We start from the raw sequence: 27,665 nt of genomic DNA, 5'->3' as shown, positions 1-27,665 counted from the left end.
GTTCAACAATATAATGTTTAGGAAGGGCATGAGTAATTTTAAAGGGGAAATCAGAAAGGGACATGACAGTCTGACGGAAGCCAGTGGAGAAGGGCAGAGGATGGAAAATGTGCTTCATAGGAGATAAATGGAAAAAAAGACTGCTAGACGAGTTAAAAATAGACTTTAGAGGTGCTTGATAGTAGGTCCAACAAAGAGGGGAGAGCAATAGTAAGAAAGGACAAGTGTAGAGTGTGGATGCTGTACAGTTAAAACTAGTTAGAACTATAAATGACTTACATATATAATTATTCAGGCCAAACTTCTGCAACTTTATCACAATTATGCCTCAGCTAATAAACTGAGATAGAAATGGTAACCCATATTCAAGGCCTCAATAATCTGTCTCATTGACATCAACCTCTCTTCAACCTACTATCTTACTGCCCTTTTACCAGAAGTAGTCTCAGGTGGTACTCAGATGCAGTATCCTCAGTTTCTAATGATAAACCAGTCTCGTCTTCCTCTACTTGTAAAGACTCACTGGGTGCCCACCTGAATGCAATATCATCTGTCAAAAATACTTGATATCCATCATCTCATGCTAAAGTATGTCTAGCACCTATTACCCTGAATGGAAACATGATTTAAACTCACTTTGACGCCTGACTTTGTCAATCTCCTGCTGGTTAAGCATGGCATTCTACTTATGAACAAGAAGCTGGGCAGAGGTGGTGGGGGAGCTTTGGTTTGACATAATTCTGTTTCTTCTGAGAAGATACATAGTTCATCATATGATTTATTCACGTACCTGCAAAGAGTATCACCAGCTCGACCATATTTGTCTGAGTCAATATTTGCTTTCCACCAAAAAGAAGGCTTCAACAATGTCAACTTATTTTTCTCAACTTTGCTGAACAGATTCGAGCCATGTCTAAATGAGCCTTTTCTCTTGGTTATTGATCATCTAAGTGTGTATAGTGTACGTGTCATAGAAGATATGGGCACACTTTGCCTTGCCAAACAACTTAAAAAGCCAGAGCACTTGAGAGATATTAGCATTAGCAGTAATGCTTTATCCAGTCGCAGATTCATTGCCTTAGAATATTCCCAAGCGGTACAAAAGGGGGTGGTGATGGACGTAGCATCTGAACCAATCAAACACTCACACCAAATCAACAGATCTGGGTTTAATCCATCACCGTTCTTTAGCCCACTCTGCCACCCCAGTTCACACATGGCCATATGCAAATCAGTCTGACCCTGTGCCCATGGGAACAGTCCAGCCCGAACTGCCAAGCCATTCCTTCTCTGGACCGGAAACAAGCTTCCGAGGACCGGTTTCTGGCATTTCAGCCGTCTTCAGCCCGGCTTGCTTGAATCCAGTGGCAAAGTGAGCAAGGGACTCACGTCTGAGCATACCCTGCCAACTTGTGGCGAACAAAGCGGTACAAAAGGGGGTAGTGATGGACGGAGCATCTGAACCAATCAAACACTCACACCCAGTCAACAGATCTGGGTTTAATCCATCCCCGTTCTTTAGCCCACTCTGCCACCCCAGTTCAGACTTGGCCATATGCAAATCAGTCTGACCCTGTGCCCCATGGGAACAGTCCAGCCCAAACTGCCAAGCCATGCCTTCTCTGGACCGGAAACAAGCTTTCGAGGACCGGTTTCTGGCATTTCAGCCGTCTTCATCCCGGCTTGCTTGAATCTAGTGGCAAAGTGAGCAAGGGACTCACATGTGAGCATACCCTGCCAACTTATGGCGAACAAAGCAGTACAAAAGGGGGTGGTGATGGACGGAGCATCTGAACCAATCAAACACTCACACCCAGTCAACAGATCTAGGTTTAATCCATCACCGTTCTTTAGCCCACTCTGCCACCCCAATTCACGCATGGCCATATGCAAATCAGTCTGACCCTGTGCCCCATGGGAACAGTCCAGCCCGAACTGCCAAGCCATGCCTTCTCTGGACCGGAAACAAGCTTCCAAGGACCGGAGTGCAAAAAAACTATGGATTTAGGCCCAGATCTCTGTACTGGGGTGAATGTATGACATTATTCTGCATTCTGTCCATCAACTGTTGTTTTTGCATTTGTCACCCCGAGAGGGATGGGTATGCTCAGATGTGAGTCTAATGCTCTCCACACCACTGGAGTCAAGCTATCCTGGCTGAAGACGGCTGATAGCCAGAAACCGGTCCTAGAATGCTTGATTCCGGTCCAGGAAAGACATGGCTTGGCAGTTCGGGCTGGACTGTTCCCATGAGGCACAGGGTCAAAGCTGATTTGCATATGCTCATGTCTGAACTGGGGTGGTATGGAGTGCAAAAAAACGATGGATTTAGGCCCAGATCTCTTACTGGGGTGAATGTATGACATTGTTCTGCATTCTTTCCACTGTTGTTTCCCAGGCGTCAGACTGGATCCGGAAATCTTTCGAGCAATCCCCCTTGCTTGCCGGAAAATGGTGTCTTTCAGCTTAAAAATGGCGTAGTCTGTGCCTTAAATGATGTGCACAGTGCCTATATAGACCCCACTCCAGCATGCTGACCTCAGATCGTGACTATTTTTTTCCACACAAGAAGCACAGAGCCAAACTGAGGAGGCATGACTAGTCTGCCTATGAGATCCAAAACAATCTCTTAATGTGAGAAGATAGGTCGCGGAACCAGAAAGATGGGATGGTCTGTAAAGAATCTGCAGCTAGATAGGGTCTCTACCAGATAAAGCGTTACAGAAGGTAAGCCACTTGTTCATCTGATAGAGACTTCTAGCCACAGATTCCTTACCTTAGAACAGATACCAAAGCAATCGCTCCCTGGAGGTGAGTCTCCGGAATGTTTCAAACTAAGAAATTCTGGAGGTCTGAACAGGCAAAATGCAGAGAGGGTTAACTGAAGCACCCACAGTTCGCTAACCCACCTGGCAGATGTTATTGCCAAAAGGAAAACAGTTTTCAGAGTTAGGTGCCACAGAAGGAATTTGTGCATTAGCTCAAAAAGGGGAATACATTAGGATAGTGAGAACCTAATTCAAGTCCCACTGAGGCATAATGAAGTGCGTAGTTAGAAACATTCTGCAAACCTTTACGGAATCTAGGGCTAGATGTAGGTAATTCCGATTTACCTACTCTTAAATTCCGAATTTTACCGATTCGGTATTTAAGAGTAGGTAAATAGGGAGGAGGCAGATGTAGCTAATTTTTATTTTACAATTACCGAATCTGTAAGATTCGGTATTTACTGATTCGGTAAATACTGAATCAGTATTTCCCATTGAATCCTATGGGCCTTGAAGCCCATAGGTATCAATGGGAAATACCGATTCGGTATTTACCGAATCGGTAAATACCGAATCCTGCAAGGGGGAACGGGGTGTCACTTTGACACCCTGTAGCACCCCAATTCCAGGCTTGTGTGCCATGTGGCACACATACATGCCCTAAGGGCATGTCTGTGTGTCACATGGCACAGGTGTACATGCACAGATGTGCATGTACACCTGAATTCGGTATTTTACCACCCAATAGGATTGGGTGGTAAATACCGACTCCTAAAGGGCCTGTGGCACTCTTTGAAGTGCCAGCTACATCTGGATTTACCGAATCGGTAAATATACCGATTCAGTATTTTACCGAGTCGGTAAATTTACCGAATCGGTAAAATATAGGCCCCCTACATTAGAAAACCCTAATACCGGTCGGTAACGGCCGAATTCGGCCGTTACTGACCGGTATTAGGGCTCCTACATCTGGGCCTTGGTGACAACAGGTGACAAATAAGGAAGATTGGTCTTGCAATCGTAGAAAGGCAGAAATGGCAGACAAATATCTGTTAATTGTGCCCAAAGCAAAGCCTTACCAGGCCAGGGATAGAACAAACAGATGGACTTCATGCAAGGGTGCAGACAGAGGATCAACTTATTTAGTTGTACACCAAGCTACAAACTTGTGCCATCAAGAGAAGTTGATGGTTTTAGTAGAGGAATGGCTGGCTGCCAGAATGACATCACATACTTTGGGAGGGAGAGCAAACACTCTTAAATGTTGCCACACAATATCCATGAATAAAGAAGCAGAGTGGATAGGATTGGGTGCAGTACCCTGCCCTGTTGCTGCAACAGAAGATCTTCCCGAGGAGGGAGCCTGACTGATGCTCATGCTCAGGAGTTAGGGATACCATAGTCTCTGTGCCTAGGCTGGAGCCACTAGAATGACTTGGGTCCAGTCGTTCCTGAAAACTATGGACAGGGGTGGTATCGGCGGAAAGGCGTATAGGAGTCCTTGGCTCCGCTTGAGGCCAAGTGCGTCTCAGAGTGAGAGCCGCCTTGGTAACTCCACCATGCAGAAGTGCTTATATTGCACATTGAGACCTTGCACCACCTCCAAATAAAGATGGCATTCTTGAGCCGCTAGGCATCGACGGCTGAGTTTGCCTACTCTGGCATTCAGAGAGCCCGCATACCAGGAATATACCCTGCTGTTCTAGCCATGTCCAGATGTGCAGGGCCCCTTGACACAGGGTCCACAACCCCACACCGCCCAGTTTGTTGCACTGCTACATGGCGATGGTGGTGTCCGGAAACAGCTGAAATAACCTTCCCTTGATGGAAGGAAGAAAGGCTTTCAATGCCAGACGGATAACTCTTAGTTTCAACAGACTGATGTAGTGCTGAGGCTTCACTGGGGACCAGATGACTCTGATCTCTACTTCTCCCTTGTGGCAGAGGAGTCGGACATTGACCCAATCGTGGTCCTTGAGCCACCACTGTCTTTTGCAGTTCCCTCCGATTCCTAGATCAGGAGAGATTACCCTAAGGGAGTTAGGCGAGGAAGAGCCAGGTCTTTATGGCTTTGCAAAAGGCAAGATGATTCTGAATCTCTCTGATGGAGGCCGGAAGCGAGTTCCAAAGTGGGCCGCGAGCGTTCTAAAAGAGCGGCCTCCAGCTCTGGCTCTTAAGATTCGGGGAATACTGGCCAGCCCTTGGTCAGCTGAGTGTTAAGAACGCCGAGGAACATAGAAGGCTGGTAGATCCGTGAGCCCCGGTGGTGCTTGCTGAGTCAGAATTCTGTGGGCCACACAAAGTGTTTTAAACTGAATTATTTTTTTCCACAAGCAAAAAGTGAAGTTTAGGTAGAAATGTAGACACAGAGCAAGATTTATGAATGTTTATCGTTAGAGGAGAAATGTTAATGCTTGAAATAATGTGACAAAATTACTGCGAGAATAATTGAATTAGACTGCTTTTTTATTCAGCGCGATACCGCTGCATACTGGGAATACCTGAGGTGTTTTCATATTCCATGAGAGGATTCTTTGAGCCAGTCACCAGAGTGAGAGTGGAGGCAGCGTAGCGCGAACTTTGTGAGCTGTGCCTATACTGAGCTGAGGTGAGCAAATCAACGAGCACTTGCTAAAGCGCTCTCTAGCTTCGTGACAACCCTGCTTTTAAGTTTTATTCAGGCATTTCTTTGATATTGAGCCTACCAAGCATACCAGCATTATAAACCAGATGAAGATTCATAATATATGAGGCATGCATAGAGCGCAAAGGGGCAATTCATAGCAAACACATACATCAGATGACTTTGTCCTTTTGCCCTCTATTCTGAGCCTCTTGGTGAAGCAAGGAAGGATTGCTTGTAGTAGTATTATTTTATAAAGCCCTTTTCTCCTACACAGTCTTCTTGTTTTTACAGGAGAATTGTACCTTTATATGTTAGAAAACTAATAGCTTCCTAATACTCCTGATCTTAATATTGCTATTTTCTTTCATATTCCTAATATTGCTCTGGGTACTTCTATTCAGACTCTACTCGTTGATTTTATGCTACTTTGAGATAATAATTACTCTGAACTATTGGGGATGTTTCTCTGCAAATGAAAACATTGCTTTATTTCTGGATTAACAATACACGACTAAATGCAAAAGGCTTAATTAACAACTGAAGACTACAATTAAGGCATATTTGTGTAAATATATTGATTGACATTTTGCATACATATGTCTGCTCCCCTGTGTATCTGGTGACACAGAGTTATATTGCAAACTGCAACGCTTTTGCGCTAACAAGTAACATCTGACAGGATTTGTGCCTCCTCAGATTATGGCGCGCAACTCCTGAATATAAAGGTCGCCTGATGAGACATTACCTCTCATAAAGTTGGTTCTCTTCAACAAGTAGTAATAACTACACAGAGCACCTGGGAATGCCTTCTGGTAAAGCAACTGGTAAATCCATAAAACAACCCTCATACTCTGAGATCCTGAATCAGGACCGCCCTACTTTAGAAAGTTGGATTACCAATCTCCCAGCCCAAAAAATCATCCAACCCTCTGAGGTCAACTGCACCAGCCCCCACTATTGATAAAATACTACAGGAAATTATTGCGGTTGGACGGCGTTTAGAGGGAATGGAGATGTCCATATCTGCCCTTACTACTGAGACCAAATCGATACGTGCAGATATTACTGGATTTCAGAGTAAACTAGATGGACTTAATGACTGAGTAACCACTGTTGAGAGCCGCGTTAACAATATACCAGATAGAGATCAAGAACTCCTCTTCCTCAGAAGTAAGTTGATTGACTTGGAAGATAGAAACCGTCTTGACAATGTACGTTTCTTTGGATTTCCAGATAGGAATGAAAGATAGATGCCAAATCCTTTCTTATAACGGCCCTTCCAAAAATTCAAGGACTTACTTTTGAGCCGCCATTAGAAATGCAGAGAGCACATTGAATTGGCCCCTTCAAAAGTGGAAAAAAACTTACATCCACGTACACTTATCGTTTGCTTCCTCATACATGAACAACCTTGTCAATTAATTATTGCGGCCCATACGCATGGTCCATATCAATTCGAAGGTCAGCAGATTCGAATGGCAGCAGATTTTTCAAAAGAAACAAATGAGCGTCATAAAGCTTTTCTTTCTCTTAGAGCCTGCTTACGTCAACTGGACATCAAATATGGCCTCTTTGAACCAGCACGTCTACGGATCACTAAAGATGGCATATCCAAAGACTTCTTTAATCCAGAAGTCCTCCTTCTCTTTTTAGATACTCTTCTTCGTTAAAATATAGAATGTAATGCGCTTATACCTGAACCCCAACCTCTGCTTCCTTCCCAGATAGCCAAGAAATCTCATGATGAACTTCAGCACAACCCATATTGGTCTTAGAGCAGAGGAAGAGATCCAGATCGGTAAATACTCTCTTTTGGAGACCGAGCTCAAGCTCAACAAGCAGTAGGTACTCTTCCACATGAAAGAGATAGAGACAAATCACGTTCTCCCTTAAAAACTCTACCATCATCTGAAGAAGATATTCCCTGAACTTTGGCTTTTATCTATTTTGATTACCACTGAAAAATTGTTAGAAATCACTTACCTAGCTATCTACTGAAAATTCGATATGATGAGTATCTGAACATTTATTCATCCTATGATACATTGTTTATAGGGTTACATTCATTATAATCTATACTATATTGTATTAGACTATATATTATATTATGTTATATTATATTATATTCCTTCTCCTAAACCCTCTCTCCCCTTCCCTCTCTACTAGTATATCAATATGATAAAATTCAATTATTTTATAGTGCCATGATACAAATGTTATGCATTTTATGAATATTATGAGTCAAAAATTAGTATATATAGTAGTAAACTCTAAAATAACAAACTTTTCCCCTCTCTTTCGCTTTAATCTATAAAATTCCATTGATGTATAAATCTTAGTAGTTTAAGGCTAATGTTCTTACATTTCTTTTCTTCTCTTTCTCTTACTTCATCATACAATATGAATTAAAAATTAATATAAGACGTTCAGCGCAAATGTTCTCTTCCCTTTCCATTTCTTCTCTTCTTTTTAGGTCTAACGTGGGCGGGCACCTCTGCAAGAGATATTATATATGTAAGATTTCTAAAAGGGACTCTAAGCCCCAACCCTCCTTTCCATTGGGTAATGTCAGCGTTTACAGTAAACGCTGGCTTCCCATTGGAAAGGAAAGTTTTTGGTTGCCGCCCTGTCCGCTTTTCAGACGGCCCCTCTGGACACCATTGCCTGCTTCACGGCTGTAGTGAAGAGTTTTCTTATCTGCTTGTTTTCTTACTTATCAATTTTCCATTACACTACCTATTTACTATATTATCTTGATGTATTAATACTTTTTTATTCATTTGAGAAAACATTTAATTGTACGAATATATACACATATATACACATCGCATAATTGTTTCAATTATTTAATTTGTTTCCCTCTGAGGCGGAAGCCGGAGGTCTGATTGTGCTCCCTTGCACCTCTCATAATTTCTACATAGGCAAAAACGATTGAGACAATAATTTGTTTTTACGCCTTGTACATATTTTAATTGCTCCGTTTTTAGCACATTGTCTTCCTGAGGCGAGATTACTTCGCCTAGACTCGAACTTCCCTCCCTCAGCGCCGCTGTAGTCAGGCGCAGGGAAGCTTGGCACTGAACTTGGCCGCCATCTTACTTTGGGAAGGCTGGCCGAGAGCTCTGCGCCCCTCCCGCCCTCCCAGGGTATTTAAATCGCGTCTTCCAGTAAACGCCTGTAATTGCTATTTGTTTCCCTCTGAGGCGGAAGCCGGAGGTCTGATTGTGCTCCCTTGCACCTCTCATAATTTCTACATAGGTAAAAACGATTGAGACAATAATTTGTTTTTACGCCTTGTACATATTTTAATTGCTCCGTTTTTAGCACATTGTCTTCCTGAGGCGAGATTACTTCGCCTAGACTCGAACTTCCCTCCCTCAGCGCCGCTGTAGTCAGGCGCAGGGAAGCTTGGCACTGAACTTGGCCGCCATCTTACTTTGGGAAGGCTGGCCGAGAGCTCTGCGCCCCTCACGCCCTCCCAGGGTATTTAAATCGCGTCTTCCAGTAAACGCCTGTAATTGCTATTTGTTTCCCTCTGAGGCGGAAGCCGGAGGTCTGATTGTGCTCCCTTGCACCTCTCATAATTTCTACATAGGTAAAAACGATTGAGACAATAATTTGTTTTTACGCCTTGTACATATTTTAATTGCTCCGTTTTTAGCACATTGTCTTCCTGAGGCGAGATTACTTCGCCTAGACTCGAACTTCCCTCCCTCAGCGCCGCTGTAGTCACGCGCAGGGAAGCTTGGCACTGAACTTGGCCGCCATCTTACTTTGGGAAGGCTGGCCGAGAGCTCTGCGCCCCTCCCGCCCTCCCAGGGTATTTAAATCGCGTCTTCCAGTAAACGCCTGTAATTGCTATTTGTTTCCCTCTGAGGCGGAAGCCGGAGGTCTGATTGTGCTCCCTTGCACCTCTCATAATTTCTACATAGGTAAAAACGATTGAGACAATAATTTGTTTTTACGCCTTGTACATATTTTAATTGCTCCGTTTTTAGCACATTGTCTTCCTGAGGCGAGATTACTTCGCCTAGACTCGAACTTCCCTCCCTCAGCGCCGCTGTAGTCAGGCGCAGGGAAGCTTGGCACTGAACTTGGCCGCCATCTTACTTTGGGAAGGCTGGCCGAGAGCTCTGCGCCCCTCCCACCCTCCTCACGCCCCACCCAAAGTATGTATAAAAACAACACCACCGCTCGTCCGCGCCGGGACCGGGCCCAGGGCCATAACCCCTGCCTCTCGTACCTCTTATTCCCGCAACGCACTCATGGAGTTATGCCCTTCCTACGCTCCGCTATGTACTAAATTTGATGTATCGCTTACGCTATCAGCATCACATACACGGTGCTCACATTGTAATTCCCCGTCCATGCTTGTTAACCCCACGTTGCATACCAAACCCCGAGCTACGGTGGCTGACATGCATATTTTCATGGCACTTGTCAATGCGCGTTCCCTGAGTAAACACTGCCAGGATATAGCAGACCTTATTAGTGATTTTAACCTGGATATCCTTTACATTACAGAGACTTGGTCCGACGAAGCATCTGCCCCCGACTATGTTACGGCAGTTCCCCCAGGTTATAGTGCCTATCGGCAGGACAGGCCCATAGGAAAAGGAGGTGGGATAGCCATCATAGCAAGAGACCAATACAATACCCGCTGCTCGCCAATCCCTATCAATGCATGCGAAGCCATGCACTTTGATATTAATCTGTCCCCCACTTACAATTTTAAGGGAACATTGATATATAGACCCCCTGGTACTAGATCTGCGTTCCTCGCAAATCTTACCAATATCACCGAATCTATAGCGGCAGAAGAATCCACCACGATATTGGGTGATTTCAATTTTCATCTAGAGCTTCACAGTGACAGGGACACCACAACCCTCGTATCAGATCTAGACACGATGGGCCTCAGACAATTGGTCACGACCCCTACCCACCAGGCAGGCCATACGCTGGATGGAATCTTTACAAATGTGGAAGGATTGTCCATTACTTCTGTTCTCCCTATGACCTGGACAGACCATTCAGTCATCTTTAGCAAACTTACCATCAAAGGTCCGCAGAGGAAAAAAGTGACCCCTGCGATAAAGGGCACGTTTAAAGCTTGGAAGGACATTAATCCCAATGATTTAATGATGCTTCTCAACACTACAACCCCGGAACTATCCACTGACCCAACGATTGCCACTAATCAATTCCAAAAATGGTTGGGTGCAGCTTCAACTCAGTTGGCACCCACCAAATCAATCTCTAAAAACAGAAATACGCCCAAAGCTCAGTGGTACACGAAAGAACTAAAAGACCAAAAACAATTTACCAGGAACAGGGAACGACAATGGCGAAGAACCTATGACACTGAAAACAAGGACAATTATAAGAAAGCTCTGGCTACATACAAAGCAATGATAATAACAGCAAAAAAAGATTATTTCACTCGCAATATAGAATCTGCAAAAAATTCTAGCAAAAAGCTTTATCACGTTGCAAAAACCCTCGCGGGAAATGCCCCGGATCTCAATCCACCCCCATCGCAAACATTATGTGATGCCTTGTCTGACTTCTTCTTTACTAAAGTCAACGATATTTATCAAGCTTTCAATCTTGACCAGGTCCACAGCAGTGCTACTACCCCTTTGATCACTCCTTTGACTATTCCGACTAGCACCACTATGACCTCATTCAGTCCCCTCACCACTGATCAAGTTAAGAGCATTTTCAACACGATTAAAGCTGGATCAGCTTTGGATCCCTGCCCTACCTCTGTACTTGCTACAGTACCAGACACAGTCATCCCCATCATAACCACCCTCTGTAACACTATTCTGGCATCCGGATCCTACCCCGACTCTCTGAAAAATACACTGATCAAACCTTTGCTTAAAAAACCTGGGCTAGATAAAAGTGAACTAAAAAACTACCGTCCCATTGCAAGTCTCCCTTTTCTAGCGAAGGTCATAGAAAAGGCTATGAACCAGCAGTTATCAGCCTATATAGAGAACAATCATCTGCTGGATGATACGCAGTTCGGTTTCCGCAAACACCATGGCACGGAAACCGCTCTCATCAAAGCAGCCGACGACATAAGAGTCATCCGTGACCAAGGAGGTACTGCCTTATTAGTCCTCCTAGACTTGTCAGCTGCTTTCGACACGGTCGACCACAAGATCTTGGTCGACCGTGTCGAGAGGATGGGCATTCAGCTCACTGCTAGAGATCTTCTGGCCTCCTTCCTGGCCAACAGAACCCAGGCGGTTACACTGGGCCCCTTCCAGTCGGCTGACCTGTCGTTACCGTGTGGGGTCCCCCAAGGCTCATCCCGAAGTCCGACACTATTTAATATATACGTGTCGGACCTCGCTAGTGTCATCAAAGCTTACGGGATGGGCCTGACCTCATACGCCGACGACACCCAGTTGGTTCTGGCCATAAAGGGCGATGGACAGAAGATGGCGGAGAGATTCCAAGATGGGATGACTGCTATCAGTGGGTGGATGGCAAGAAATTGCCTGAAACTCAACTCCGATAAAACGGAGGTGGTTATCTTCGGCAATCTCTCCCCAGCCTGGTCGGCAACTTCGTGGCCAGCGGCCATGGGCAATCCTCCCTGCCCCACGGTCAAAGTTAGAAACTTAGGTGTCACCTTTGACGACCAGCTCAACTTCATGGCCCATGCGAACAAGGTGGCTGCCAATGCTCATTTTAAGCTACGAATGGTTAGGAAAATCACACCTTACCTACCGGAATCAGCAGCAAAAACACTAGTCTCCTCGCTAGTGCGGTCCTCATTAGACTACTGCAACGGTCTGTTGCTCAATGCCCAGAACAGAGTTATCAAAAAATTACAGACCGTGCAGAATGCCGCCGCCCGCGTACTTTCAAAAAAACCTAGATTTGCACCCATCTCGGACACGCTTAAAAAATACCACTGGCTGTCCATTCATAACAGGGTCAAATTCAAATCTCTGTGTACTGTCTTTAAATCACTTCAGGATCTAGGACCCCGATTCCTCAAAAAGCAACTGATTCCTTACAACCCCCGGAGAATGCTTAGATCCACCTCTCTTAACCAACTAGTGGTTCTACGCAGCCGAACAGCTTCCTGGGGCGATTGCCGCTTCTCAATCGCGGCCCCTAGACTCTGGAACACCCTACCTAATCACATAAGAACCAGTCCCACTCTTCCTCAGTTCAGAAAAAAACTGAAAACATGGCTTTTCAATCAGTAACCCACATTTCCGCACTTCCTGTCTAGGGTGAGACTTCAATGCAATTTCAGCGCCGAGACGCCTATGGGTAATTGTACGCGCTCTATAAATGGCATTAAATAAATAAATAAATAAACAAATAAATAAATTTCATCATCACATACCTTAACCTTTACTATGTTTAATATTATACTATGTAGGTTTTCATATGTCCTATTTTGTAAATTTCTCTCTCTGTTTTTCCTTTCCTTTTATTCCTCTCTCCTCTCTTTCATCATTCATATTACGCTGTTTTATATTCCTTCTCTCAAACCTTTTCTTCCCTCCTCTATCCCCTTACATATTCACATAATAGAGTTAAAAATTTTCCATAAAATAATAATTTGAGTGTCATGAATTTCTATGTAGAATATGAATTAGGAACCAGCACATATAAGCTAAAGTGTAAAAATACCAGTTCTCTTCATTACTTTATTAAACTTCATAGTCGTATATAGCCTAAAAGTCCAACCCCAATTATCTCTTCTCCCTACTTTTCTATTCTTCTTCTGTCTATCAATTTTTCATTGCACTATTCACTATAATAATTTGATGTTTTAATATCTACCTAATTAATTGTGGTAAGATGTCATTATATCACTATATCTCTATTGTATTATATTACTTAATTTAATTGTCCTATTAGCTAAACATGCTCATATCCAATTTTTATTACCATTATCTTACCATTTAAGATTTCACATGTACTATTTTATATATTCCTCTCTTTATTTTCCTTCTTCTTCTATTCCTCTCTCCTGTATCCTATTCTAATCTCTTTTATGTCTCTCCCTATTTGTATAATGCTTTGTATATTTTAACATTTTAATACTTATTTACTCTTATAATTATTAGTCCATCTATTAATATTAGTGTGATGACTATTATATCCTTTTATTCTCTTTATTACTGGATGGGGCTCCGCCAGCGCAAGTGGCCCGAAAGTCTAGATCCCCAGAAAGCGTTTCTATTCCACCTATAAACGGTGTTACACTGTGTTATATTGTGTTACTTCTGCGCAGTATTACTGTACTTTCTCCATTTTTCTTATTCCTTTTTCTTTTTCTTTTCCTTTTTTCTTTTTATTAATCTCCTCTTGGCTTTTTCTGTGTCTTATATCTCCCCTTTCTCACTTATCTTACTATTTAATAACACATACTTAATACTTACTTTTCATCGCTGTTCGGAATGTATTTTTTGCCTCTCTTCCTTTTTTACACTTCTGTCTTTCTCTGAATGTAGTATTTCCATCTTTTACCACATAAATGGCATCTAATACGCTTTCCAACTCTCACCTATTACGTATTATCTCATGGAATGTTCATGGCCTTACACACTTCATTAAGCGGAAAAAAGTATTTAACTACCTACAAACGAAAAATACTGATATTGCCCTTCTACAAGAAACCCATCAAAATGCTTTAGAATCTTCTACATTATGGCGAGACTGGGTAGGAAATTTTATTCAATGTGGTCTAACGACACAACTTCATTCTAATGAAACCCCACCACGGAAATGCGGAGTAACCATTCTTTTTCATAAATCCTTGCCTGTTACAATCATTAAAACCTGGATTGATCCGGAAGGCAGATACATTTTTGCAAAGCTTAAAATAGGAGGCAAGATCCTTTGTGTGGATTCCATATATGCTCCAACATGAGCCAAACGCTTATTTTGAATCGACTATTGATAGAAATAGGCACATCCAGATATATCCTTGGTGGTGACTGGAATCTGACCTGTGATCCTATAATTGACCAAACAGGCCCCCTTGACAAATGTAATGAGGGAGATAGAGCTTTACTGGGAGACATAACATCAGATCCTGGACTAGTAGACCACCAGCGCCGTTGTCACCCATCCAATAAGGAGTATACTTTTCTTTCCTCTACCCATGGTACTCAGTCCAGAATAGACTATTTTCTTTTTCACATTCGGTAATTGCTACCACTACAGATTCTCAAATCCTGGAAGATGCAATATCAGATCATGCACCTGTTCTTCTTGCCCTAGAACTAGGTTTAACCTCTCCCGGTTGCAAACCATGGCGCATGAACATTCAAAGGCATCGTCCGCCTAAAGGTAAAACCTTACTACGCTCCCACCTCTCAGACTATCTAAGCATTAATAAATTATCAGTCACCTCTAATAGAACTGTTTGGGCAGCTGCAAAAGCAACTATCTGTGTTGAATTATTGAGAGATGCAGCAGTGACCAATAAATCGGCGTCACTTTGCCGCATTTAACTGGAGACTCAAATCACCTCCCTAACACATCAACATTCATCCCATCCAACAATACCCAATCACCATAAGCAAGAAATTACTAAGATAGAGCACAATAACTTATATACTTCTAAAGCTGAATATGCTCTCCAACGCATTAAGGGTAGGCATTATGAGCAAGGTGAGAAAGCAGCTTGATTACTTGCAGCCCAGCTGAAATAAGGTGAAGCAGCTATGGCTATTCCTGCAATACATGCAGAAACGGGTGAGATTCTTACAAAACCGCAGGAAATTGAGGACGCTGTTGCATCCTTCTATAAACAACTTTATACCTCTGAGATGTCGAAAACAGAAGACCAATTCGTCGCCTATCTTGCTGACGTTAACCTTCCTTGCCTTACCGATGAGGGAAGAACTATGCTTGATGGGGATATCTGAATGTAAATGTAAATGTACAGGAATTTATATAGCGCAAATCACTGAGCGGTTTCTAAGCGCTTGCTTAGGGAACCTGTCCTGGTATTCCCCTGTGAGAAAACCCCGGCAGGGTATCCGCAAGGTGAAAGTCAGGCATCCCGCAGCGAGGGGCCGTTGTGGGGATTAAGCAAGCTATTGCCCAGAGTCGCAGAGTGTGAACCCGTGAATCGAGTAGGCACCGGAGCGAGAATTGTCGAGTCCATGGACATTTTAGGACTCAAGACCCCGCCGAGCCGGGAATTGAACCCTGGTCCCGGGCTGACCTCTGCTTCCAGGTCTGCCTCCTCTAACCAGTGAGCCACACTTCTCCACTCTCTAAAGAAGAAATAGCTGCAGCTATTATCAAGTTACCTTATCATAAAACCCCTGGGGAAGATGGTTTCTCTGTGGAATTTTATAAATGGACCAGAACGGAAACAGTTGATACCTTATTTTCTGCTTTCCAAGAGGCTGTTCAAGTAGATTCACTTGGTCCTATGTCTAACAGAACGTTAATTGCAGACATTCGAAAACCTGGTAAAGACCTGCTTGCTTGCAGTAGTTATCGACCCATCTCACTAATAAATACTGACATTAAGATCTTCTTAAGTATTTTAGTGGCACACCTTCTCAAAGTTATTTCTTCTTCTATATACCATTCGCAGGTGGGGACGCTCATCTAGAACCCACCTTCGAACCCTGGCTCACACCTTATGGACTGCAAATGAGTTGATGGAAGATGCTGTTGCCCTCTCATTAGATGCTGAAAAAGCATTTGACCAAATTGACTGGAGATACTTATTTGCAACCATGAAGCGCTTAAGTCTAGGTGATTCATTTATTTCCAAAGTTCGTCTTTTATATGATAACCCCGTAGCTCAGGTTAACTGTGGTGCCTTTCTTTCAGACCCTTTCCCAATTTGCAGGAGCACTCGTCAAGGTTGCCCCCTTTCTTCCCTTTTATTTCTATTAGCAATAGAACCTCTTGCCTGATTAATTCGACACTCACCACAAATATAAGGCATACCTGTAGCAGATGGTGATTCTAAACTATATCTATATGCTGATGACATTCTTCTTACGCTTAAAGATCTCCCATGCTCTATACCAGTTTTACCCGGAATTGTTGACTGTTTTCCAATCCATTCTGGTTACAAACTGAACTGGGATAAAGGCGAGGCTCTTCCACTTTCTCCTGGTACCACAAAAGCCTCAATTGATGGTTATTCCTTTTGTTGGAAATCATTACAATTAAAATACCTTGAAGTTCTAGTTAATTGAAGTCCATCCAATATGGTTTCGGACAATCTCACTCCCCTTATTACACAAATGGAAACTTTCAGGGAGCACCCAGGCTCCCCACAGCCAATCAGAACACAGCAATGCAGTGTTGTGATTGCTCTGAGTGCCATGATTCAGTGCTCAGATGGGGACAGAGAGACTGCATGTTCTTCACCAGGCTGTACATTAAAGCCTGGTGGGGAAGATGCAAAGTGTGCATGACTGTTTGGCCGGCCCGAGATGGCCGGCCAAGCAGTCATGCACATTTGGAGTGTGCAAACCACTCCTCCCTCTGTAACCCCAGGCCCGACCGCCCTAACCCTGCCCCGTAGCAAAAAAAAATAAAATGTTAATAATGAGGTTATCATCATTTTATGTTTCTTTTTTTTCTTCTCTGTGAGCAGCTGGGTGACGCTCCTCTGCCTTAGCAGAGGAGCCCCCCTGACGTTCGTGGCCACGAGCAAGGACAGAGCCTGGTGGCCATGGTGGCTGGTAGGAAAGGACGCAGCTGAATACACATAACGTTGCAATGGAAGGGGCTAAAGGCGGAATGAAGCTGTCATGGGGCCACAGTGAGCCCCAAAGACCTAGCGGTGGCCCTATTGTTTTTGAATCTCTCTCCAAGGCCAAATCTGCTTTGCCTTCAAAGAGGCGGGTTCCAGTGAAGAGCATGTCCATAGGTGATACTTGGTCATCCCCCAAAAAGCCAGTATTCTTCAACAAGGTGTGATGTTGAAGTGACACAGAAGAAGCAATGGCTCTGCCCATTGAGTCAGTTGTATCCAACCATTATCTGATTGTGAACTTTGCTGTGTCTCGCCCATCAGCAATAGCTTGGAAAATTATGGCCTGGGTCACATCTGGGACCATAAGCAGCACTTGTGCAGCCAAATGTCACACAGTATGAGAACGGCGAGTGCAATGTTCACGAACTGCAGTGCCAGGCTGGCGCAAGAAAAAATACCCTTTCTGAAGGTACCCAGCCTCTTGGATTCTTTATCTGGTGGTATGGTAAGAAATGCGTTGGGATTGATTTGGAACATTGAGACCTGGACCACCAGACTCTCAGCGGTAGGGTGACTTGGAGAGGAATGCTTGTTCCCCCGGAGTGGGGCGATGGTGCTGAACAATGGTCCTGTGCACAGGAGTGCCTATGAAGGGCTTGGCTCAGGTCTCAAGCAGGACATCAGTGAGGGCTTTGTTGAAGGGAAGTAAGGGTTCTGATGGAGATACTCCTGGCTGCAGCCCCCCATCAAAGAATGTGTTTTGACTTGAACCATGTGCAGCTTTAGGTCCAGGACCTCAGTTGCCCTCTGGACCACCATTACAAAATAACCCTCTTCCTCAGTAGCCTTAGTGGGAGGAGAGAGGAGGACAGTGCCTGGTGGAGAATCGAGACCCCAGGAATCAGCCAGGTCCTCATACCAGTTGTCATCAACCATGTACTCTGCTAGGGGGGAATAGGAATCCCCTCCATTCATGTTCTTTAGTGAGCCCTTTATTGAAACAGGGCTCTGGCCATACGCCGGAATGGACGTAGTGCGATGCCAGTCCAGCTCCCTATCAGAGTTGGAAATCATGATGGGTTTGGCCATGCCAATGGGTGTCGGCACTCTGGGGTCGATCCAGATCCATCAAAGGATCCTAAGGGGTCAACAAGCATCGAGGGGGAACCCACCAGCGGAATTCCAGAACCCATGGGACCCAAAGGTGCGCCAGTGGGGTTATTCCCCCAAAAATTAGGTTCATGGTCTCATAAGACTCTCAAAGCTGGGTGGGGGTTGCTCAAGCTTCAGGAAATTTGGGAAAGTCATGCCTTCACGTTGTCCAAAGACTGGGAGTGACGTGGAGAATTGAAAGAGCACTTGAACTTCTTATTGTGGGACTTGCCAGAAGTCCTGAAGTCCCAAGACTTCAAAAGCAAATGAGACCTGGAGCAGCACGGAGTCACATGACGAGCGGCCAAAAATTCATGGTTCGCTTGCAGTAGGCCTTAAGGTTTATTGTCTTGCACTCTGCAAATGAAACAGAGTAATGATCCCTTTCAAGACACCACAGACATACCAAGTGGAAGTCTGTCACTGGCATCTGTTGACCACAAGGTTTGAACCTGGTGGGCCTTTTCAGGGACATCTAAAAAATGAGAAAAAAGGTACACTAGTCAGTGACAAAAAGATCAAAGCCAGTCCAAAAATTAACAAGTGGAGCTAAATCCAGATCTTTGCTGTTGGCGCGGATAAGAAGGAACTGAAGTCGGCACACTGGAGTGGTGCCTATATTGGTATCGCGAACGTCATTTCCTGCATGGACGATACCAATGACGCCATGCACAGCAGAAAGACTCCACCTACCAGCGCGAAAGGGGGATTGCTCAAAAAGTTTCCAGCTCCATTCTGATGCTAGGGAATATTCTAAGGTAAGGATTCATCGGCTAGAAGTCTCTATCAGCTGTATTATTCTCCTATAGTGGACACCAATGGTTAACAGCAGCTCTCCTGAACATACTACAATTTAAATAACCAAAAGACAATCCCTCCTGCTGTAGGGACTCTCTTTTGGTTATCCGAAAGTTATATTAACTCAAAATTAACAATAATGAACAAAAAGTACAAAAATAAAAGTTATACAGCACCTAATTAGTCTTTCCCAATGGAGAGAATAAGAATTCACATAGGGAGCATGGTAGAGGAGGCACTTGCCCATGATTGTGTTTCAAGAAAAGAAAGTGAATTCCTTAATAACAGACATCCAGCAACCCCCTACTTCTACACGATCCTCAAAATACATAAGAACATGCATCGACCACCTGGATGCCCCATTGTCTCATGGATTGGATCGATCTTGGAGCCTCTCTCCAGGTTTGTGGATGCCTTTTTGAGGACAAATATTCAGGGCACTGAGACGTACCTACAAGACACCAAGGATGTCTTACGGATCCTACATGACCTACCTTTTGATCCTCAGACAATTTTTGATCAGACTAGACATAGAAAGCCTTTACACTAGTCTCCCTCACACCAAGACTTTGGACATTCTAGAGGAAGTGTTATGCAGCAGTGGAAGTACCAGAAGCATGGTACAAGTATGGGAAGTACATTCGCTTCAAGTGTGGCTAGACTGCATGTCCACCATCTTAAAAAAACAGAAGATTCTAGCAGTATATAGCCCATACCTCACCAACATCAGTCTCTGTAAGAGATATTTTGAAGATATCCAGGTAATATGGACTGGAAATGAAAACACAGCCAAGTAGTTAATAACATGGCTGAATTAACAAAACGAGTTCTTGAAATGTACCTACACTATCTCCAGAACCGACATGGTGTTTCTAGACCTTAACATCTCTTCAAGCAAAGCAAGTTTAAAAACAACTACTCACTTCAAGGCCACGGCAAAGAATTGTCTACTTGGCTTTGATAGTTTCCACCCAAGACACCTGAGAGAAAACCTACCTTTTGGGCAATTCTTGAGATTGAGGCGTAACTGTTTGAAATCAGTGACTAAAAATCCCAAACAACAGATTTGGCACTCAAACTCAAAGCATGTAAATACCATGACAACAGAGTAGCAAAGGCAATGAGAAGGGCAAAAAATAACATTTGGGAAGCCCTTCTGAAACCCTAAGGAAAATGAGGCACGCCCTATTTTCATCACTACATACAACAGCGCATCCAATGCAGTAACCAGAATTATATGCAAACACTGGAGGATTTGGAGTGGCAGCGCCACACCAATACCAAAGCTAATTTTTTCCCACAGGGGAGGTTGCAACCTAAAAGATATGCTGGTATATGCATGGCCACGTCCATCACGGGAAATCCAAGCGGGCAAAGGCCTCGTCCCACCCATCAGTGGACATCACCCATGTGGCAATTGCAGTGTGTGTCACCTTACACAGTCTACTAAATGGTCACCTTCAACAACACCTCCATGTGCAACTAAGAAGATTTACCAACTGTAACACCGAAGGGGAGATATACATAATTACTTGCCTGTGTAATCTGAATTACATTGGCATGACCTCCAGCAAAATTAAGACCAAGATCTGCGAGCATTGAAGTAACTCAAGATGCAAAAGATCGACAACCAAAATGACCACCCACTACATTGAACAACACCACACAACCAAGGATTTACAGTGGCTGGTAATCGAACAAGTGAATAGTGAATCCCGCTTGTTCGAAAAAGAACAACATTGGGTCTACAGATTAAAATCCCATGAGGTAGAGTTGAATGAAAATATTCCCTGGGGCCAATTCATATGAAGTAACCCCAAGAGAACACCCCCAGTGACTTGTCTCTATTAGTTGAATGGCCACAGGGAACTGATTATCTAGCAATGACTTTTAATTACGGTGCCTTCCTCCCCAAAACAAAAACTCTGACCAGGACAGGGTCTATTTTCATACAAGCCTTTTTGATCTCTTAATAAACAGCAATCCTTATGGTATTCCAAAGTGCCTTTGGGAGATAATTCATCACTGCTTATGTCACTTAAGGAACATCTGAAGTGTTCAGTTAATACCCCATGTCCCCTTCACCCTCTTTCCAGGAGGTCCTCCTTTTTTTCTTTCCCTTTCATTTCATCCTTTCCTTTCTCTACCAAAAAACGTAATTGAGTATTAGCTCAAGGACATGATCTAACAGCTTCTAATATGAGGCTTTACACTATTAGCATCTGACGGATCGTGTTGCAAGGGCCTTTTTCATTATTTAGAAATTTTACATAGTTGTGTTAAACATTCAAAGTGTACGTGCAGTCGTTGATTACAGAGTCCCAATGAGGCACGGGTCCCAATATTCACTTTGGGCTGTGGGACTCCCCAAATAAGTTTTTATGTGTGTACACACATTTCTTTACTCTCTACGCAGAGCCTTTATTGATGATTTTAAGAGGCTTACCGGCTCCTCCAGTAACATTCCCAAGTGGGCAGAGACACCAACCGGTTGCCCCGCCCATCAGAAAGTGAGTATCAGGGCAGAAGGTATGGGCATTCTAGCATCTTGCAGCCATAAGGACGACAACGAGGATAGGCGTTGATCGTATAAAGAGGACGCCCTATGCCCCTCTGACATCTCTGGAGTCTCGGGCTAACAAGTCATGTTTACAACGAGGGAGTAGCCTTGAAGAATTAAGTGGATGCACGCTCACACTCGCACAGCACATGCAAACATATTCTGCCTTTTGGGGCTGCAATTAACTTCCCTTGGGTTTCTCTTCTCACAAACCCACAGGGTTTGACTATAGACGTCTCTACTTCCTCGCTGGAATCACGAGGCCTATTCATGGTCTCTAACATGTATGAAACAACATAATGCTGGTTATACGTTATTGTGTGTTTGTTTGTCACTTTATGTTTGTTTGCTTTATGTATTATACATCATGATATTACGCAGTATGCTCATATATATTGACTATTTTTATCACTAGTCCCACAAAGTCACAATTGTTTAATGATTTTAAACTTTGAGAATGGCCGTGGGCCGGACATTTTTTTACTATTTTGTCTCTCCAAACCTCTTTATAATTTTGGAAATTTAAACAGACCAATTAGGTGCTGTATAACTTTTATTTTCACACTTTTTGTTCATTATGGTTAATTATGAGTTAATATAACTTTAGGAGTGGGAGCATTTTCTCCTTGTTGGTCCTGAAGAAAAGCCTTGGGGTAGGGCATGAAACTAGTTGACCAAGGAAATGGTGGGTCATATACCTGAAGCGTTTCCTAACATCCCCAGATTTTAGCATATTGACTAGGGGAGTGAATAAAGTTATTTTTTCCCACTAGTCTGATATCTTTTACCCTTTTCATATAAGTGACCCACTTAATAATTCCAACCATCATAGGTGTATAGGAACATCCATTTACAAATTGCTCCTGCGTCTTCGCAGGTAGCAGCATGCCCCTGTCCGTAGAAGGGCAGGGATGAACTCTATGATGAAGCATGCCACCATGGGGCAACCCTGGTGGGTGAGGGTTATTTAAAAGAAAATTTATTTTTCACAGTCCTACAAAGAGGTTACGTCTCCCTTTCTTCTCCAGCAGGAGGGACTCTTTTTTGGTTATTTAATTGTATTTCGGGGATGAGTCTACCTCCTTTTACCTCTAATCTCCCTTTGTGATTTCCTACTACACTTTATTCAAGCTATTCATTTACAGCAAACTTTGCAAAAGCCCTAAGCAATATCTGGATCTTAGTCTGCCCACTCTTGGAGAAATCTTTGTTAAATACAGCCTGAACTGCGTCTTGATATGGCTGACTCTCAAGTGGAAACACCGCCTAATATCCGAGCGCTCCTGGAATTCAAAGTAGCAATTATTCTTGGTTATTTGGCTCCAATACCTACTCTCAAGTCAAATTCCTTGAAGATGAGCAAATGGTTTACAAAAAGATCTGTCCCTTAGAAGGGTGCTGAAAGAAGCTGGAAGAGATCTCAACTACCATCTGACCACATTGCTTTTCATATGCACTCCAAAGGTTACAAACTAGCCTTGCCAGAAGAAAAAAGTAATACTTCAAGGCTTGCATCGCCAAGGCTGTAAATTCTACCAAACAAGAAGGTGATCCCTGATCCAGCTTCACCGTTCGCTCAAAGATCTCTGTGATTACCTATTATCACCTCTGCATGCCAAAATGAAAAGGTGGCATCAGACTGGAAAGAGGGATTTCTCATTAACAAGAAAGGTGACCTGAGTAACTGGGCAAACTATAGAGGGATAATGCTTCTATCAGCCCCAGGCAAAGTGTTCAAACGATTCATTGTGAAGGAAGAAGTCAACGTTCATTTGTGAGACCAGCAAGATGGCTTCCAAAAAGATAGATCCTGAACAGACCAGATTGCAACACTGCAAATCATTATTACGCTGTGGATGGACTAGAACTCCCCCCATGTCAACTTCACCAACTATGAGAAGGCATTCAACAGCGTGGCCAGGGAGACCCTTTGGAAACTCCTCTGCCTCTTCGGTGTGCCAGATGAACTTGTAAGAATTATCAGGAACTCTTACGAGGGAAAGACCTGCAAGATAGTCCATGGAGGACAACTTACGAAAGCCTTCCAAGTGAGGCCCAGAGTTTGCCAGAGTTGTTTGCTCTCGCCTTTCTCTTCCTGCTGGTCATAGACTGGATCATGAAGGCATACACAGCAAGGGGAAGAAATGGGAACCAGTGGACACCTTGGATGCGGCTTGTCGACCTTGACTTTGCAGATGACCTAGCCCTACTCTCCTATACCCATCTGCAGGTGCAAGAGAAGGCCAACAATGTAGCAGCCATGTTAGCACAACCTGGCCTCAACATCCTCAGTCAGGGGAAAAATCTAGATCCTGGACGCTAACACAGCCAGCAAAATTGCAATCACACTTTCAGGCAATGCCCTGAACAGGCTGAGGCCTTCACCTACCTGGGCAGTGTCTTAGACAAGCAAAGCAGCACAGACTCTGACGTCAAGGAAAAAATTGGCAAAGCAAGGGCAGCCTTCATTCAGCTAAAAAGATCTTGAGCTCCAAGGGTCTCACACTGCTGACAAAGATCACACTTTTCAACATCAATGTAAATTTGGTCCTACTGTATAGATCAGAAGCTTGGACAATAACAATGACCACCACCAACAAAGTCCAAACATTCACCAACACCAGTCTGATGAAAATTATCCAAATCCACAGGCCAAACACCATCAGCAACAATTAACTATGCCATTAGACTTTCCATTACCTGAAGAAATCATGAATTTATGCTGGAGCTGGATTGGCCATACCCTCTGGAAGCCTGCATCAAACAACACCAAACAAACCCTAACCTGGAACCCTCAAGGGAAAAGGAAAAGAGGAAGGCCAAGAAACACCTGGCGTCAAGGGACCTGCAAGGAGATGGGGTATACCTGGAGTGAGATTCACAGAAATGTCCAGGATAGAGATGGCTGGAGAGTCCTGGTTGATGGCCTATACCCCAGGAAGGGTAGTAGGCATAAGTAAGTACCAAAATGAACACTATTAAAGTAAGTATTTGCACAATAGCTCCATAGAAAATACATTTTGCTTACCTTGTTATATCAATCAGAAATCGTCTAACTTACAGAACATCTGTAAAAGTAAAGCTGTCAACCTGCATTTCATAAAACTTGCCACAATTATCACCAAGCTAATCTACACTTCTCCCTCTGCTGGGGTTACCTCTCAAGCAGCAAAGCATGCTATCATTACCCAAACATAAAAAAAAACTCTGCCTATGCTAATAATCTTTACGGCATTCACCCACCAATAAACCTCACAGCTGGAATCAAATAGCCTGCTTAGTGACTTGTAATCAGGAGATTAAACATGTAGGGGAACTGAGATAGTGTTTTTAAAAACACCCCTGACCTGAGCACACATTGTGTCTTAATTCTATTACACTTCTGTGTTGTATTTAGTTAGAACTGGGTGTCTCTAGTCGGCAGAGGTAGGTACCATTGACCAAAGAGGGACCCTTTCTTCTAAGTCAGGGAAAGGGGATTAAACTACTGGATAACCCCTGCTCACCCCCTTGGGAGCTTGGCACGAGCAGACAGACTTATCTCAGAAGGAGTGTGTTAAGCATTTGTGAACACATACAGTAAGACAGTGAAAACATTACAGATGGACACCACACAGGCTTTATAAAAATAAGTATTCTTTATATAGACTCAACACAAGACCACAAATGACAACAATCCACAATACCGTACTTAAAATAGACTTAAAGATGGTGGAAGTCACTTAGTTCAAGTAGATGATCAATACGACACAGTTCTCACAGAAGTACCTGGAGGCGTAACACAAAACAAATAAAAAGTTTGCATCAGTGGAGATGCGTTGGCTCCTTTCTTCGGGGGAGACGATATGTTGCGCCTTAATGCTTGCACAGAGTAGGGAATGCGCCTTGGTCATTACCGGAGAGGAGGTGATACGTTGATTCTCGTACTGCGTTCCAGTTACGATGCGACAAGATGGTGCCTCGAAGCGATGCAACAATCCGGTGTGATGCAATTAGATGGTGCCCTTGATGAGATGCGATGATGTGAAGATGAGGCGGGCAGGCGCGGCGGCCGTGCGTCGAACTCTGTAACTTTGGAGCCATGACAGGCCCTGCGACACGCTTCTCCAGTGATGCGTCGGTAAACAGCTGCAACAAAGGCACGCTTCTCTGGTGATGCAGCGGCAACCTCTGCGGCGATGACATGCTTCTCCGACGAAGCGAAGGCAACAGCTGCGACACGCTTCTTCTTGTTGAGTCGCGCTTCCAGCTCCCAGCGACACACAGGCTTCTGCAGACAGAATTTCCAGCAAGGAAATTCAGAAGGGTGCTGGTGGCTTTGTCCCTGAGACTTCAGCAGAAGGCAAGCACAAGTTCAATCCCTTGGACAAATATTCTGCAAGATGATGAAAGTTGTTTGAAACCACTGCAGGCCAACCCAGCAACACAGCACACTGGCAGGGGGAAGTCCAAACTCCTGCAGCTTACTTGGTTCTTCTCCTTGGCAAAGGTTTGTCTTGTTGTTCCAGAAGTGATCTAAAGTCTTGGGGTCTGGGTCCCCATATTTATACTGCAAAATCCTTTGTCCTCTGAAAGCCCAGGGTCCTGTACCTAGTCCAAACCAGTTCTGTGCAGTCCTGGAGCACTTTGTTTACATGACTCCAGCATTGTGGAAGGCAGGCACAGTCCTTTTCAGGCCCAGGTGCTATTCCCCCCACCCATCTACATGCAGATAGGTCTATTCAGCATTGTGCTGACTCACCCAGTCTCCTGGAACCCCCCAGTCCCTATCACCCAAAAAAACAGACACACAATAGACAAGCTAGCAGAGGTAGGCTGGATGGTTAGGCAAGAAAATACCTACTTTCTAAAAGTGGTATTTTCAAACACAGAATGTTAAAACCAACCTTACTAAAAGATGTTTTTTTATTATTCTAAGTTCAGACATACTAAATTTGAATGTCTACCATGTTCCCTGGGTCAGTTAGGATTATAAGATGTTGTAAACAAACTGCCCATTCTCGCCTATGGGGACAGGTAGACTTTCAATAGTGAAAAAAGAAATAGCCTGTAATTCACTATCAGGTCATGCCACACACATAAGGGCATGACCTACCTTTTACATGCAATGCACGTGCCCTAGGGCCTACCTTATGGGTGACTAAAATGTAGAAAAAGGGAAGGGTTAAGGGCTGGCAAGTAGGTGCACTTGCCAAGTCGACATGGCAGTCACAGACTGAACACAGGCTCTGCAATGGCAGGCCTGAGACACACTTTACAAGCTGCTTCTGTGGGTGGCACAACCAGTGCTGCACGCCCACCAGCAGCATTTAATTTACAGGCCCTTGGCACACATGGTGCACTGTACTAGGGTCTGACAAGTAAATCAAATAAGCCAATCATGGAGTCCCTAATCAATACATTAATTTAGCATAGCGAGCACTTGCACTGTGGCACTGAATAGCAGTGGCACAGTGCCCAAAGCATCTACCCAGCAAAACATATCAAACACAGAGGAGGCAATCAGTAAAAAAAAATGGAAGAAAGATTCACGTCAATGGTACCAGGTCTAAGACATGTATTACCATTAATCCTATGCTAATCCTTGGTAGATAAGTTGTGAGAAAAACAAATTTAGGAAGATAGAATATTGTTCCTGGACCTAAACAACATACACAGTACAATACGATATGATGTAAATACAGCCTGTCAGATTCAACATAAATGTTGAATCTGACAGACTGTATTTACATCATAACGTATTGTATTGTGTATGTTGTTTAGGTCCAGGAACAATATTCTATCTTCCTAAATGTGTTTTTCTCACAACTGATTTACTCGCCCTGGTTTAGGAAAATTAGTCAGGGGTACCCGTATCCTTACAAATAATGCTTGGTAGATAGACATCATGAGGCAACAGTAGAACGCCATCTTTTGTCCTCACTTCCGAAAACTAAATCCACCAAGTTAACCTGAGTCCATTCCACTCCAGAACCACCAATATTCAAAGGGCTATCTCAATAATCAACTGTTACCAATCTTCTTCAACACTTATATGTG

General features: G+C 43.7%; 1 protein-coding gene across 1 annotated transcript in view; it reads right to left on the bottom strand.

The window, feature by feature from the left end:
• CFAP54 (cilia and flagella associated protein 54) overlaps positions 1-27,665 on the bottom strand; it is a 2,285,874-nt gene that overhangs the window by 1,538,766 nt on the left and 719,443 nt on the right. The window lies entirely within an intron of this gene.

This window comes from Lissotriton vulgaris, chromosome 1_1 (genome assembly GCF_964263255.1).
Source record: "Lissotriton vulgaris chromosome 1_1, aLisVul1.2, whole genome shotgun sequence".
NCBI lineage: Eukaryota > Metazoa > Chordata > Amphibia > Caudata > Salamandridae > Lissotriton > Lissotriton vulgaris.
This window is presented reverse-complemented; position numbering and strand designations above follow the sequence as displayed.